At 31.0% G+C, this 12,769-nt stretch overlaps 1 long non-coding RNA gene across 1 annotated transcript; it reads right to left on the bottom strand.

Moving 5' to 3' along the window:
- Positions 1–1,520: 1,520 nt before the first annotated feature.
- On the bottom strand, positions 1,521–3,470 carry LOC149519603 (uncharacterized). Its single transcript, XR_016338871.1, has 3 exons — positions 3,204–3,470; positions 2,929–3,012; positions 1,521–1,773 (listed from the first exon to the last, which is right to left on the bottom strand). It is a non-coding gene; the product is annotated as an uncharacterized LOC149519603 (long non-coding RNA).
- Positions 3,471–12,769: the final 9,299 nt, after the last annotated feature.

Below are 12,769 nucleotides of genomic sequence, written 5' to 3'. Positions count from 1 at the left end.
GGATTGCTAATACTTTCCTTGTATGGAACCGACTCCGAACTTTAATTCTGCTGATGTAGACCATAACCTATTCTTTTTAGGAACTTTCAGCTTAGGTTTAAGATAACCTAAAAAAGATAGATTCATATAGATGGTTAATCACACCTAGATAAAAAGAAAAGAGTAGTGATGACTCTATGATTTTTGTGTCTAATGAGTAAGTTCTTTCAATCTAAACATTATGACAATCATTTTATATTATAATTAAAAACTCTATAAACTTAAAACTTATTTCAATTAGTTTATGAGTCATTTTTTTAAAATAGACATTTAATAGGTTCGAGATTAAAATCGTAATACTTATAATCCTTTCTTTTTTACATACTATGATTTTTTTTTGTAAAAAAAAAAAAAAAAAACTCTACTATTATTTGGTATATACAAAGTTTAAAACACATTTCACATTCATCTTTGAATAAATCTCATGTCTCTTATTCTAAAATTGGAATACTAAAATTTTAAATTAAAAGTTTAAATTTTATGATAATTATTAAAATATCCCCTTATAGAAATATTTGAGAACTATAATTAAGAATAATAAAATAGTGCAAAGGTTTCCTGGGCTGATCAACCTTAATTTGGGCTTTTAACATCTATGATATGACATTTTTTTTTTCCCATTGTACACCCAAATAGTACATGCAAGATTGGGTTCTTGCTATTCTAGTGTGATCTTTTATCTCTTTTTGGTGAAGCGTTAGTTCTATCTCAAGTACCATATAATAGTTTAATTTCATGACAAACGTTTTTCTCAATGAAATTACAACTATGATTATCTAATACTACTTAATTATGATTATAATTTTAAAATATTAAATTTTATAATTATAATCATATATTACATTTTAAAAAATTATTGAATCAAAATAAAAAAAAATTGTAATTAAACAAATTCAATATAGAAATAAAATTGAATCAAAACAATATATAGTCAGTAAAATTTAAACGTGAAACTTCAAAATTTCGTGACCTTATAATTATCACTTTGATTAAATCTTGGTGGTGACAATCACATTTTTACATTTTTCCATTCGTCACGGCTAGCCACCTATGTCGCACAATCTGTGTACCTATAAAAAAGTCACATTAATTTCCTCGCGATTGATAACAAATATTTTAAACAAAACTTATTTATTTTTAGCAACGTCTACACGAGTTTTTAGATTTCTCTATACCCTTGTATCCGAATTTTTATCGGTATCTAATGTGAACATTTTAGCTATAATTATTATTATATAATTAATTAATTATAATTTAAAATTATGTGAAATTTATCAATCCTAGCTTGTAGACCCACGCTATGTTGCGGGCTGCATAATAATGAAGTAAATATTGTTTAAACTATGAAGTAGATATTGTTCAAATATAATATTCATAATTTAAAATTTGTACCTCTATATTATTTTTTTTGGTACAATTTTTCTTTCAACATGAACACTTCATCAAACAGGTCACTGTCTAGATTGTATTGAGCTTTGTGATTAAAAAATAATGCGAAATTGAGCAAAAAAAGTATAAAAAATTATTGTTGGAAATAATTCACAATCTTAAATAATGATGTCTCAAACATACGTAAGCATCTCATTTTAGAAGTTCATGAAAAACTGTCCATTCACATTTCTTTCATGTCTATTATCTCAACGAAAGGATCTTCGGGTTTCATTGCAGGATAACCATGCATTAGTTGCTGCCTCATCATCAGTTTTCGCAAACAACTCTGTTTCCTCCACAAAGCTGTATTCATTTTACAATCATAAAACAACATGCAAGAATAAAAAACAATCATATATGCCATTACAACATCCACAACCAAAACAATATAAAAAATTGAAATTTTAAAGGATTATATACCTCTTTGAAAACTTAAGATGACTTGAGGATAGAAAGTAATGGACCATGAAATGAGTAGCTTAAACTAACGCTGTAAAACTTAAGGCACATTCCTGCATGCAATGATTGAAACTGCTGCCCATGGAGAGAACAACTTAAAAGAAGCTCGCTTATTTATATAGACCCACATTTACAGCTCCTAGTGCCATAAGCACATGTGATAATCAAGGTGCCATGATTGTCCATCTCACCAATCAAAGGGAAGGGCAAAGTTGTGCAGGGAACGACACAGAAAATACCATATATTTTTTAAACTTCCTTGAAAATATTGGAGCCATTGCTAACACAAAAGGTTTATATAAAATAATGTGACTCCAATTTATTTTCCATAAATCATTAATCCTAAGTCATTAGTATAGAGTATGGTGTCATATGATGGGCCTCAAATTGTCACCTAGCTTGGTTTTACAGACTCTTACTGAAGGAAATTTGTAATTGAATTGCAATAATAAAATTTCTACCTTTAGAAAAAGTGCCAAGTTAATGAAAAGTTTCAAATTTAAACTCGTTTAGAAAAATGATCCAATTGACTTCGTTTACATCAATTGTCCGCACTTATTATGAGAATCTAAAAGCAAGTAGAGTATTAAGTGATGTTATAAGTATAATAAGTAAACATCAATAACCTACTATTTCAATTGCAAATTCCAAAACTTAATAACAATTCCACTGCCCACTCCGCCCTCTTTACCAAAGAAAAATAAAAGAGAACAAAAAAAAAAAAAAAAGGCTAAAAGTGCAATCAACTTGGCATTTCAATTCAAAGGCAATCCGCTGCAAGTTGAGTAGAATTGCTCGACTGATTCTCTGAATCCATCTATCGAAATTGAAGAACACACACATAATTGCACTCTCTTTTCCTTAGCCACAGCTCTCTTACCCACAATTTACTTCACTTCTATGCATGCACAGATGCATTGTTTACCTTGTTTTATCTCAAATTATAATTCGGCTAATAGGCATGAATCAATCATTAAATAATAATACTATTATACTAACCTTTGTAGAGCCAGCTCCAGTGAGTTCAAACTCTTTCTTCCACAACAAAGATGTCACTGCTTAGTTGAATTTTTTGAAGCCCAACTGTGAATTGTGTTTGTATTTTCCAAGGTTTGGTGCATGCAAGTTCAAAAGCATTTGGATGAACAAAGCAAAAAATAAATAAATAAATTAGTTTAATTATGGATTCAAAGCTCAAATAAAGAATCAATTCTATGACATCAAAATAGAAAAAAGCATAAAAAATTCAAAATAATATTAAAAAAATCGTTCACTTTTCTTGAATGACAATTCACCAGATCCTCCTTTTTCTCGTCTTTCTTCTTGGGGTCCTTGGTCGGACCTTTCTTCTAGGAGGTTTCGGCGCCCTTTTCCGATTCAATGTTGAGATTGGGGCGTTCGATTCTCTGGTTTTACTTGGGAGTGAGAGGGATTTGAAGAACGAAATGGGAAAGGGAATGCTCTTTTCCAAGCCTTTTTTAAGAAGTTTCTGAAGAAAAAGAAAGACAAAAATTGCCCCCAATTGTTTTATTTTATATTGCTGAGCTGTCTCTAATAAATCAATTGGGACAATTTTTATATATGTCATAAATTTTATATGAAATTTAAATTTATAAATAATAAATTTTTACATAATTTTATAATATGATTAAATAAATAATTGTAAATTTATAACAAAAAATTATAGATAAAATGCACAAATATACCCATTTATTAAAAATAGAAAAATAACAAATAATAAATTATTAAAAATAGACATATATTTCGCTTATAATCCTTCCAGAATCCAAATATTTTTTTAATATTTTGATTTCGAAGTAAGTAATGGAGAGTCCTATCAGTACCATGTATATAAATTTCGTCTAATTTTATGTCATTTTATTTAGTTTGTTCTTTGATATTTCATTGCATCATATTTTTTTATTTATATATTTATCATAACGAATTTGAAAATTGTTAGATGAAAAATTTTAAAAATTTTTAAAAATAAAGAGAATTACTGATAATTTTAATTTTTATAAAAATATCATGAATTTATTTGATCAATTGTGATATTCATTTGATTAATTTTACTTGATTTTTAATAAATTAATTAAATTATTGATTTAATTATACTTAATTGTCTTATGTATAGAAAATGAAAAAAGTAAAAAAGACTGAAATTTGTTTGAATTCATCATGCATATGCATGAAACGAGTTGGCAAATAATGAAGATGAAATTGAATATCAAAGCATGCTTGAAAGATAAAGAAATTAAGGCTTGAAAACTCAAGAATGCATGGTGCGGGTAGCACTAGGTTTGAATGAAGTCAAGTGTCAAACTATTAAGTCTTTAAAGGATTTTAAGCAACGTGACAATAAGAGGAGAAATGCTAGCATGCTTCTCACTCCAATTTGCAACATAAAGAAGGATGAGCTGTTATAAGGAAAGCAAGCTGCCAAAACAGTGTAAATTGGTCGCATGAAGGCTTGATGAGTTGGCCATAATTGCATGAAGTGAATGACACATCATATGGGGAAGCATGGGCACAAATGAACAAGATTGCTCCACTACCGGTTGTTGCTACTAGTCACGGGGTTGCTGAAATGGAGCTGCCATTGAGTTTTGCTGATTTGGTAACCTACTTGGCGTAAGGATGGAAGGTTATTGGATGATTGGAGCCACCTAAGAAAGCTTCATATAAAGCACCAGCTGCTGCCAGCAAACAAACTAGCTGCTGCCAGAAAAAGCCAAAAAGAAAAAAAAAAACCCCGTTGTTGCCTTACTGAAATGCTGCCAAAAACATGTGCTGCCGAGATGCCTGCTTCTCCGTCTTCAAAAGAGTTGGTTGGCTGTCTTTGACAATAGAGTGTGATAATTTTCAGGCATTAAAAAGGGGACAAAAAAAATGAGAGTCGAACAGGGGATACACTGAAGTTTTCTTCTTGCATTTTCCTAGTTGTAACGTGAGGTTGCCTTTTTTCTGGTCTTACCTTGACTTTCATGCCTCTTCTTTTGAATTTGGTCGTGGAAAAACAACACCAAGGGAAGACTAATTCTGGGGAGGGCTCTTGCATTTATAGCTGACTAGTCTTGTAATTGAAAAGGGGGAAGAACTGAACAAAACGGGACTCCATTTTTACTGCTCTATTTTGCTTTCTCCAAGTAGCAGCATTTTGGCTACTGATTCATCATCTTTCTATTAGCTTTTTCCTTTGTATTTTGTCCCGATTCCATCTTCTTTTATTTCCCTTATCTACTATATGATTTTATATGAAAGGTTGATGGTTTAAACACCCAAAACAAGCTTGGAAGAGGGCCAAACCACACTGCCTATTCTCCATGGCAGTCACGGTTTGAGTCCTCCATGAAACTTCATTTCTTATATTTTTTTTAGCTGCTTGTGTTGTTTAATTTCATGTTTTTATTTTCTCTTTTGTATATTATTTAAGTTTTAAATTTAAGGTGTGATGGTTCATGTTTTTATGTGATATTTTTATTTGCATTTCTCCCACTTGTGATGCCAAAAATCTGCTGCCTATCTTCCCGTGGCAGTCACGATTCGGGGCTGTTTTAGAGGTTGTTCTCCATTTATTTTTTGCTTTAAAAAGTCCTTAGGTTATCCTTTAATCTTTATTACATTTTAGCTAATATTAGATTTAATTTGGATAGCAAAAAATACATTAGAATTATGTAAGAATTTCAAGCTTCCAGTGGCTGTTTCCAGATTTCATATTTTGGTGTTTTTGTTCCTTTGCCTTTGCATTTCAAAGTTGCTTGAGCAAGATAAGGATAGCATTTGGATGTCATTAGGTTGAGACATCACCTATAAGGTTTCATGTTACTTAAATCTAATATTTTCTATTTTTCTTGCATTTACTTTTGGCTTATGTACCTGCTGTCTTTTAATTCTGTTTAATGTTCTTTTAGGTTTAATATTCCATACTCTTTAGTTCCTTTAAATTTTACATGCAATTTATGTTTCAATCACTTTACTTTTCTTGTATTTTAATTTCAAGTCCTTAAATTTCATGTCCTCAATTACTTTTTATGCAATTTATTTTTCATGATTTTTACATTTATGCAATTTAATTATTTATAATTTAAATGTAATGTTTATTTAAATTTTTCAGCTCTTTAAGTTTTGTTAGATTTGAATATATTCTAGGGTGTCTGATTTTAGTACTTAGTTCTAAATACCACCGCAATCCTTAAGAGATGATATTCGAAAATAATACTTTTATTTTATTACTTGTATGATTTATATACTTACGATTTGTGTAATAGTTATCACTAATCTTTTTTGGAGGTGTAATTAGTCACTTATAAATTTATCTTTTTAATAAAATAATAAAATAAGTTTATAGTTTATTAAAATGATGTTTTGTTTTATGAAAATAGCGTTTAATTCAGGAATCGATTATGTGTAGAAAAGAATTTGTATCCCTATAGCGTCCATTAAGAATGATACTAATTAATCATATGTTATCCTTACTATTGATAAAAATGGTCTTAATTCTAATATTTAAAAAAGTTTCATTCAAATTTTATTTTTTCATGAAAATCCCTTTTCTTTTTTTCTCTTTTTTTTTTTCAAAAATAAAATCTTTTATATAAGAATAAGATGAAAATTTTTAGTATCAAAACATTTTATAATTCTTTAATATCTAGTCAGAATTTCGAAAAATATTTTTTTACTTGAAACTTTCATATTAATTTCTCAAAAAATCTCATATAATATTCATTTATAAAGAATAATTATCAAAAAGTCCTTTAATATCTAGGCAGGGTGTCAAGAATTATTTTTACCTAGGAATATTGATTTTTTTTATATTTAAACAACTTTTCCAAAAAAAAAAAAACATTACTTGTTAAATTTTTAAAAGCATTGAAATTCAAGCAATCAATTAAATTCATTTAATATATATTTAATTTTATTCATTTTGTTTAGGAATAAAACCTTTTATTTTGGAATAAAATAAAAAACTTTAGTATTGAAACATTTTCAGATTCTCCAATATGGAAATAAAATTTTAAAAAATATTTTTCTACTTAGAATTCTTACAATACTTTTTAAAAAGAAGTGTAATATTTTTTGGTGAAAAGTAATCATTGAAAAGCCTTCCAATATCTATATAGGGTCTCAATGATTATTTTCATGTAGGTATATAATCACATATGAAAACAAATTTTCAAAATTATTGAAATGTCAACTCACATTTTTATTCCATGATATGATGCAATACAAGATAAATAAATAATGCCAATGTGATCAATGACCTTATATGCATCTAACCCTACATTCTATAATTTTCATTATTATTTACCATTATTATATATTTTTTTAAAAACAATTAAGAAGGAAATAAATTCTATTTTTTTTTTTATTCTTGTGAAGAAAAATTCCCTTTAATTTTCAAATATCTAAAAGGAATTTGAGTAAATTAATCTTTCAAAATATGAGTTGGATTCTTTCTAATATCTAAGTATGGTTTCCAAAATCATTTTTTTAAATTAAAACATTTTGAAAATATAACACAATTAAGGGACAATCAATAACATATGTAGTGAATATAACAAAAAAAAATATTATAAAGATATTCACATTATAATATTGTAGACACCCAATTGGGTACAGGCCCAGATCAATTGGGCCTGGCCCAAATGGGTAAGGCCCAATTCAATTTTTATCCTGTATTATTTTTTTCCTTTTGTATTTTATGTATTTTATTATTTATTATTATTATGTATTAATATATGTATATCTGTATTTATTTATTTTTTATTTAGAATAGATTTATATGTATTTTATTTATATAGTTCTATATTTATTATATATTATAATTTATTTATTTATTATTTATTTATTTATTTTTTGTAATATTTTTCTGATTTATCTTATTGTATTATTTGTTATTTTTTTTCTTTTTTCTCTCTTGTTTCGTTTATCTGATTTTTTGTATATTTGATATTATTATTTTTTTTATCCTATCTTTTCTAATTATCTATTATTTTTTTATTTGATTTTGGAGGGCTGGGATTGAAAGTTGAAGAATCCCACTGTGAAGGAGAATTCAATCAAGAGAGTCCAGATTGGATTCAAAGATTGAATCCCCGTCCAAGGAGGAATTGAGATTGATTAGGAACTCCTGATCAATCCTTATAAAAGGGACCTCCTGGAACAGATGCTGAACACACAGAAAACAATAAGCAAAAGCTACTGATTGAGAGAATAGGGCCGTATAGAGAGCTAAGAAAAGGTTTAGGAGTGTTCTGGGAGTGAGAAGAAATTTTTTGAAGCTTTTTGGCGATTTTTTTTTTGGGAATTTCTGGAAATTCTAGATTCCGGTGAATTTTTCGACAAAAGTTTGAATTTTTCGACGAAAATTTCGGCTAAACTTGAAGTTTTCGATGACCTGCCCAGTTTTCAGCGAAGAATCCTAGAAACCGATGATCTTCCGGCCAACTTCCGACGAACTTTCGATGAAAAAACCCAGATTTCGGTGACAAAACCCAAAATTCGGTGAATATTCAACCGGAGTTCTTCGGCCTTTTAGAGAGAAGGGAGAGAAAAAGGAAGAAGAGAGAGAGAGGAGAGGAGCGTTCTACCAAAAAACAGAGGGAAGTGCCTTTTATACCCTCTCAAAACGACGTCGTTTTGGCCTTAAGTGACCTAGAGGATCCGCGCGTTTTACCGTGACCCGATCCGACCCGAGCGTCGATCCGCTTCCTGACCCGCGCGTGCCTGCCCCCTTCCAAGCCGAGCCAAGCTCCAAAAGTCGCTTCTTCGAGCCGTTTTTTCTTCCTTGAGCCGAGCCGCTCCAGGTTTTTTTTTTTTTAGAATTTTTTTTATTTATTTGTTCTGTTTTTTTTTTTATTTATTAGATTAGATTTATTTAATATTTTTTATCTTTATCTTATTTTTATTTTTGTTTTACTTTTCTTTATTTTTTTATCTTTATTTATTTTCACTTTTATTTTGTTCTATTTTCTTTAAATAAAAATAAAAAATATATTTTTTTGGGGAAAAGTTGAAAGTATCAATTTTTCTTAAAAATAAATTTTCAAAAAAAATATTTTTGGGGAAAAGTTGAAAGTATCAATTTTTCTTAAAAATAAATTTTCAAAAAAAATATTTTTGGGGAAAAGTTTAAAGTATCAATTTTCCTTAAAAATAATTTCTAAAAAATATTTTTGGAAAAAAGTTGAAAGTATCAATTTTTTTCAATTTTTCTTAAAAATAAATTTTCAAAAGAAAAATGATTTTTGAGGAAAAGTTGAAAGTATCAATTTTCCTCGAAAATCAAAGTTTCAAAAAAAATATTTTTTTGGGGAAAAGTTGAAAGTATCAATTTTTCCCACACAAGAACAATCATTCTTTCCTTCTTTTCTATTTTGATTTTGATTTTGATTTTTCTTTAACTAATCTGACGATGGAGCCTCTGCAAGTGAAACAGTAGTTTTTCTTGCATACTCTTGAGGTGAGGGAATTTTCTCAATTTTTTGCTAAAAGTATTAGAGTCAATTAAGAAAAATTTCCAATAATTAATTACTCGGTAAAATTTTAAGGCTTTTGGATAACACAAATTTAAGCTGGTACCATCTTTTGATGGGCGTTGTGAGGGTGCTATAACCTTCCTCACACGTAACCGAACTCTCGAACCCTGTTCTGGTTAGCAGACCTGAACCTATTCTTTTAGGGACCCTTAAACTTAGGTGTCCCCTGAAAGGACAGATTCTTTAGGTGACCAATCGCACCTAGATAAAAAAGATTGGTGGCGACTCCCTCAAGTCAATGTCTAGCGACAGATCCTCAGATCTACACATTATGACAGCTTGGCGACTCCACTGGGGACTTTGAGAGTCAGGCCAGCAAATAATTTGTGTTATCCAAAAGCCTAATAAAATCAAACCTTTTTGTATATATGTGTTATTATTCATTCATGTTTATTTACCTTGTTAATCATGTCATTCATATGCATGTGCATAACATAAGCTCTACACCCGAGCTCCGTCCCTCTAAGAGGGAGTAAAGTACCTATTACTTTCGTGAGGTCTAATGCCTCCGCAGTGGCTAGCGAAATACTCCCACTCAAATTGAACTTTTTCCGCTTGTAGCCTGTAATGGGCGAGGATTGGGATGCCTTACTAGTCTGTGATGGACAAAGATGTAAGGAATTATTTGAGGACCTTTAGACTCTGACCTTAAAACCGCATATAGTGAACTTTAAGAGTGCCTAACCTATAGATAGAGCCATCACTCTTCCCTGATAGAATTAACCAAAAGCATAGGATTCATCCCTTTTACTTTGTGTGATGTTTAAATTTATTTAGTTATTTATTCTTTTTCTGGGTATACTAACCTTTTTTTTCCTTTCGCATTGGTTCATGCGCATATCATAAAGTTGTATAAAGAACATTTGCCTGAAAAAGGGTCTTCAACAAATTTTTTTCATGGACACCAATGAACGCTTAGTCTGTTCTTCATCAGTATTAGCACCTTGTGGGACACCCAATGAAGTATGGGCCTAGTCAGAAAAGACTCAACTGAAGATGAGAGATTGCTTGCCAATTGGGTATCAGTCTACTCTGTCTCAAGAAACATCTATCCTCCTCAAACAGAACAATTTAGAAGATTTGGTGGATATCTGAAAGAAGATGAGTCTGTCAAGACAAGAGTACTTTTGTCAGAAACATGGGCATATAGCACACCTTCTAGCAGTGGCTGTTGATGATCAACTAATCAGAGCTGCAACATAATTTTGGGATCCTGCATACAAGTGTTTCATCTTTAATGAAGTCAATATGACTCCCACCATAGAGAAATATTCGGTCTTGTTGGGTTTGCATCTCAAAACTCCTGACAAGATATATGTCAAAAAACATAAGTCAGGGTTTCGTAAAAGTCTGGCTCAATTCATGGGGATAGACAAGGAAGTTATGGATTCTCATACAAAGAAGAAACAAGAACAGGTTTGCCTACCTTGAAAGTTCTTTCATGAGTTTCTGATGTAACACCCCAATAAAGAACGGGGGTTACACATATTTACCTTGGCCATATACGGACTGGTAATTTTTCCAAAAGTTTTGGGACATATTGAGATAGCGGTGGTTGATTTCTTTGAAAGTGTGATTAATGGCTGTAATCTTTTAACGGTAATATTAGCAGAGACTATCAGATCTTTGAGTTATTATCGTCGAAATGGAAGGCGCTTCATAGGATGTATACCGTTATTGTACGTGTGGATGAAAAGCCATTTTGAACAAGGAAATGGTACTTTCTCGAAGATTTACATCCGTAATCATTTTCCAATCAAGGAATTCTGTGAAAGTGGATGGTCAAAGCGGAAGCCTAAACAAGAATGGATAACTTTCTTACAAAAATTAAAAAGTGCCAGGGTAAGATGGTTGACCCCATGGATGAATCGTGAGCCTATGTTATACCAATGTGGGGATAGTACAGTGGTTCCGCTTTTAGGTTTATGGGGAGTGACGAATTATGCACCACTCCTAGTGAGAAGGCAATTGGAGGGAAAACAGTTCATTCCTGTGACTTATGGGCTTCATCAGTTAGATTTCTCTTACAGTGAGCCTAAAGCATTTCAGAGGATGAATGAGATGACCAAAGCATAAAAAAATCCCCAAAGAGTGAGTCCTGGACTATTCACTGAAAAAGTCACCTCGGGTTACTTGGTTTGGAGAACAAAGAGAAGACAAGAAATGGTATTCACTTATGAAATCTCTCAACCACCAACAGAAGAAAAACTTGAAGAGACACCATCAGAGTTAGAACTGGCAACAAAAGAATTTGAGTTTAAGAAGATCAAGTTAAAGAAAGAGATTCAAGAACTTTAAGAAGAAAAAGCCTAGTGGAAAGGTAGAGCTGAAAGTTATGAAGTTAAAGTTCACAAGACTGCTAGAGAACGTGATACAGCTACTGAAGATCTAACAAAGTTACACCAGGAGCATAAGAGGCTATGTGTGAGAGAAAGAGCCAAAGAGATAACCATTACCGAGCTGACTGAGGAAAATACAAGACTGAAATAAGAGTATGCCGAGTTGGAAGAAGAAAGTACTGAAGCACAGGCATAAATTAACATGCTAAACAGTTATTTGAACGGGCTAAATCAAAGGTTGGAAGAACAAGGAGACCACATCGCTACATTGGTTAGAGAACATAGAGAATTATCATACCAAGTCTGGTGTGGTAAAAGAGAGAACCTAGGAAGGCAAAAATACATTGAGCACTTAACAACCCAAATTCATAAAGGGGTGCATAAGGTAAGAGAGATGGTGAAAAGGCAGAGGTATTAAGACAAGTGGTGGCCCCAATAGGAGAACATGGACAGCGTCTTTTAAACTTCATAGAAGAAGCCAAGGCCCAGTATGAACAGATCAAACAATTTTATGGCTATAATTCTAGGATGATAAACTCAATGTAGATCAAAATTTTTTGGAATAAATGAAATTTTTTTAGTTGAATACCGTTTTAAGGCAAATGTTCTTTGCATACATGCATTTTTCATTTATTGCATTCTCATTCATTACATTTAATAAAGTAACCATATGATGATCATGCAAATTTACTAATTCTGAGATATGGTACTCAAGGTCCCAGGATAGCTCCATCTAGTGAAAACCCTGCTCATCCATACAACACAAGATTCAGAGCAAAGCAAATGGAGGAAGAAAGTTCCCATAGATTTGAAAAGCTAGAAAAAGCATAAGAGAAGATTGAAAGTGAGCTAAGCAAGATTTCGAAGGCTCTTAATAATATGAATAAAGGAAAAAGAGTTACAAAAAATACAAGCCAACAAGTTCCCTCATTACAAGAAGTGGCTGACCCCTTATACCCTCCA

The sequence above is a fragment of the Durio zibethinus genome, chromosome 3 (genome assembly GCF_047325235.1).
Source record: "Durio zibethinus cultivar Kanyao isolate XHJ-2024 chromosome 3, ASM4732523v1, whole genome shotgun sequence".
Taxonomy (NCBI): Eukaryota; Viridiplantae; Streptophyta; class Magnoliopsida; order Malvales; family Malvaceae; genus Durio; species Durio zibethinus.
This window is presented reverse-complemented; position numbering and strand designations above follow the sequence as displayed.